Source organism: Schistocerca gregaria, chromosome 3 (assembly GCF_023897955.1).
Source record: "Schistocerca gregaria isolate iqSchGreg1 chromosome 3, iqSchGreg1.2, whole genome shotgun sequence".
In the NCBI taxonomy this organism is placed as follows: Eukaryota; Metazoa; Arthropoda; class Insecta; order Orthoptera; family Acrididae; genus Schistocerca; species Schistocerca gregaria.
The window spans coordinates 231,501,347-231,506,436 of record NC_064922.1 but is presented as its reverse complement, the minus strand read 5'-3'; positions in this window follow the sequence as shown (position 1 = coordinate 231,506,436).

Genomic DNA, 5,090 nt, shown 5'->3' with positions numbered 1-5,090 from the left:
CATCCTAACAGAGTCTCTTGCAGACAGTTCTGAAGGAACCACTCTGGGATGTTAGGTTGCCAGGCACTGGTGAACATTTCACAGCAAATGGCAGTGTGCTAATCTCCCTACCACTCACGTCGAGATAGTTCCAGCGGATAAAATATCAGTGGAAGACGCTGGCTAAGGAAACAATCTGTACAGATGTAAGTCAGGACAGCTTTGGAAAAATGAAGTTTTGTCCCATAACTGCTGAAACATAACGTCACGTGCATCTCGAAGATAAGTTGCAGCCATCGGTCGTAGCATATCGAAAAAGTAGTCCTCGCTGACCAAATCATGGACCATGCAAAACAGAAACGATTATTTGTCGTTACTATTACTGTCTTGATGCATTTCTGTATAAAATGTAGACCACTGATAATCATAGCTCTAGCCTCGGTGCATAATGTCAACATTGTAATACACGCGGCTATACTACCAATACTTTCCTTCTATCATCTTGAAAATTTTGTAATTGTATGACCACAGGTACCTTAACATGCTTTAATATTGTATTATACGCATAATTGTAAAAAAAAAATTCTAAAACGACTAATTGTACATATTGCTACCACTGTATTTTAATTTTAGATTTTATTATTCCTCGATACTTGCACATCTTTTTAAATATAATGATAATGTAAAATATTTTCTGTAAATATTTTTCGATCAGAAAGATCGGAAAAATTATGGCGTGCTCTATCGTGTTGCAGTCATTTTGTAGGCTTCGTGTTCATGTATTGTTGTCCCTACATTACACCTTGTTACGTACGAGACTGCTTCCACCTGTTGGGTGTTTGTAGTATTATGTAGTTTATTTGACAACCTTTCGGCAGTTCGGCGCTGGTCATCGACATACACATATCTGCCAGCAGTGTATGTGCTCTTTCTGGTATACTAACACGTCTATGCCTTGCTGATACAGTTAAGGCTTTTATTTTAGTGTATTTAGTGTTGCATGGCCGGCCGCTGTGGTCTAGCGGTTCTAGGCGCTCATTCCGGAACCGTGGGACTGCTACGGTCGCAGGTTCGAAACCTGCCTCGGGCATGGATGTGTGTGATGTCCTTAGGTTAGTTAGGTTTAAGTAGTTCTACATTCTAGGGGACTGATGACAACAGATGTTAAGTCCCATAGTGCTCAGAGCCATTTGAACCATTTTTGTTGCATGGGAATGTGTTTTCTGCACGGTAAACATTATCTTAGTCTTTGACGTTCGATTTAACAAAAAAATTTTCAGCGTTTCCTTTACGTAATATTTTTGATATCACAGTTTACCTCCATGTTTTCAATGGCGAGATTGCTATGTGCCACACGTAGTGGCTTTACAATTCACGTATCTGATAGTTTGTAAAACTGAATTAATGTTTTTTTTTCGAAATTAGATATGTGTGTGAAATCTTATGGGACTTAAGTGCTAAGGTCATCAATTCCTAAGCTTACACACTACTTAACCTAAATGATCTTAAGGACAAACACACACACACACACACACACACACACACACACACACACACACATGCCCAAGGGAGGACTCGAACCTCCGCCGGGACCAGCCGCACAGTCCATGACTGCAGCGCCTTAGACCGCTCGACTAATCCCACACGGCCAGATTACATATGGTAATTGTAAACTTTGTAACATATTTATAGCACCGACAGAGCTGAAGAAGATAATATAGGGTGTTCCAAAAAGAATATACGTAATTCAAATGCATACATTTATTAACCCTTAAGACATACGAATATGAAGCTTCATACACATAATTACCAACCTCTCAAGTACAGATTACAGATGTTCAATATGTCCTCCATCAGCGACATGAACAATATCACATCGATACTCAAATTCCTCCCATACTCAGGCAAGAATGTCCTTCGTCACTAATGTTAGGGCAGTACGGATACGATTCTTCAACTCTTCCATGTTCTGTAGAAGAAGTGGTACATAAAAGTTGTCTTTAACGAAACCCCACATGAAGAAGTCAGAGGGTGTCAAATCCACTGACCGTGGAGCCCAGCTGAGACATGCTAAGTCGCCAGCTCCTTGACGACCAATCCAACGGTTCGGTAGAGTTTCATTCAGATATTCAGGCACTTGGTAACTACAGTGAGGGGGTGCCCCGTCTTGTTGGAAAATTAAGATGGCTTCGTACAGCATCGGAAACAACCACTTTTGTAACATAGTGAGATACTGCTGATTGTTAACCGTGTTTACATCAAAAAACAATGGGCCGTAAACAGATGGTCGACATATTGCACAAAGCATATTGACCTTGGCGAATCTCGTACGAGTTCAATGGCTGCATGTGGGTTCAGTAAGCCCGAAATTGGAACACGGACAGTCGCTTCATCACTGAACACGATGCGTTGTGCGGAAGTGTTATCATTGTCAATAGCATCAAGAATCTCGTTACAAAATGCCATACGTTTGCGTTTGTCATCAAGACGCAGAGCTTGTAACAGCTGTAACTTTTACGGTTTCATAACCAACTAACGTCTCAAAACACGCCGAATTGTTGTTGTAGGCACTACGTCGAGTTGATTTTGAACGACTGCGTTGGAAAACAGTTTGAATTCGTGCAGCATTTTCTCCAGGAACACGAGGGCGGCCAGTACTGTTTCCTGTATCTAGAAACTGTAGATATCATCTGCCGATGTTCCACCCATTCGGAGGATCAATTTGGTACTTCAACCTGAAGCTTCTTTGCACTCTAATCACGGAATTGCATTTCGAGAACACAAAATGATTTATGCTGCGGAGTAGCCATTTTCAACATTTAAACGATTACCTAACAAAGCAGAAGATAACTGACATCTAGCGGCTATTAATATAAACTAGACTATGTATTCGTTTCTCCAATAGCTGAGCCGAGGCTCAGGGTTTAGTTTGGACAAAATAATACTTTGTAATACGTATATTCTTTTTGAAACTGTATAACGGTGTTGAAAATAGTAATCAGGATACGTCTCAACAGCGAGCTGAGCAATAAGACTTCTATTTCGGAAGATTTTTTACGCAAACGCTTGTCTTGTGTACCAAATAGATCCACATACAACCACTCCGTATGACGTTGATGAATGAAGTTTTCAACACTTGTTCTACTCGGAGCGCCCACTGACGGATGGGTCCATCGTGATGCTCCAAGCAGAACTGGGAGCCGCGGGAAAATACGATGTGGTGAAGCTTGTGTTTCCAGTATTGTCGTTGGACGTGTTATTCTCTGCACGGCTGTCTCCGCTATTGCACCAAGCAAAGACTCGACAATGACCGACGTCCTAACAATCCACAGTGCTCTAGAAGTCATCGTATTGTCCGTGAGGATACCTGTCTTGCTGCAAATAAGCCCATTTTGTGACGTGGATATACGGGCGCACAAACTGAGCAAAAAATATGTTCGTCCTGTCAGGAGCTAGTCGCGTAGCACGGTGCTGAATGGCGTTGAGTATGGCCCTCGTGACCCAACGATTCCATATTCGCTAACAGTCGGGGATCGTGACCAACGCTAACAGCGGAACGGTAAACTACAGACTGGACAGGTAACGATACTGCAGCTGTCGAATTCTCACGCATTAGTGAGTCCGAAACCACGTGGCTACTACGGTCGGAGGTTCGAATCCTGTCTCGGGAATGGATGTGTGTGATGTCAGTAGGTTAGTTAGGTTTAAGTAGTTCTAAGTCTAGGGGACTGATGACCTCAGATGTTAAGTCCTATAGTACTTAGAGCCATCTGAACCGTTTGACCCAACTCTTTGGCAGACGGTTCTTCGTCTTACACGTTGCGGTAACACGAGATTCTGGTAAACAACTAATATGAAAATGCGATTTCTGAATGGGAAATCCATTGTTTATTGTTTCCTTACGTACAGAATGTAGATGACATTCTTTCTATTTTGTGTGTTTGCGCTGCAATGCTAATCGTTTGGATAGCCAAGCTTGTGGTGCCCTTCGTTGCAATTTAACATTTGGTGCATGTCATCTTCATGGTCTTTCATTTTTAATACCAGTAGGATAGAAATATAATCCGGTCTCGGAAACTGAGAAACGACCGGCAGAGCAGTGTGCTGACCACATGCCCCTCCATATCTGCATCCAGTGACGCCTATGATCTGAGGATGACACGGCGGCAAATCAGTACCGTTAGGCCTTCATGAGCTGTTCGGAAGGAGTTTAGTTTTTGTTTAGGGTAGAAACTAAACCTATTCAGATGACAATTACTACCAGTGCTTTGCTAAGAAACATAGTAAATACAAGGTGAACATTAACAGAACTCAGAACCTGCAGGCACGGATTACTGACTGGAATTGGAGGAAAATAGGCCATATGAACATGTGTCAGGAAAGGGACGGTGTGAGTGCAACGGCAACAAATCGTCCCTGGACGCAGTACAGAACTGCATCGCATCCACGTCACAACAGATATTCAAAGGGATGGGATTGCTCGTGACAGGGATAGTAGCGGTTGTCATGCAGGATAGTCATAATCGCACTTTGGCTTACACCATGTTGGCGGGCCACTTGTCTGGAGCTTGTACAAGGGTTTATTTGGACTGTCCATCTGCTTGGCCGTACACAGACGCCATCTCGACTTGTTCCCGACCTGAACAGAGGAAAATTCTGCTGCTTACAGTACGCTGCGTCAGTCACACAGCCGGCACTATACAGCGAATACACGACACGTGGTCAGAGGCACTTTCATTCTTCAGGGCCATCTACCGTGACAACGACGCATTTCAGGGTACATTTTCATAGGGACTTTTTTCCTACATTTCCAGTCAGGAATTCATCCCTGCAGTTTATCGCTTTCCGTATCGTTCACTCTGTAAAGAGTGTAGTTGCATGTTTCGAATTAGTCATCTAAGGATTAGCTTACCCCTGAGGCAGTTTGTGCGTAAGTTCACGAGCTCTCGCAGGATCTGTAGCATAAAACTTAATTCATCGTGTTTCTCTATTTGACGCTCAGAGCTAGTGGTCGTATTCCTGTTAATTTAGAATAGTGATTGCACTGGATATTCTGAATTATTCTGATTCTGTTTTATGCTATTATGCAACAGCTACCAAACAATCGTTGC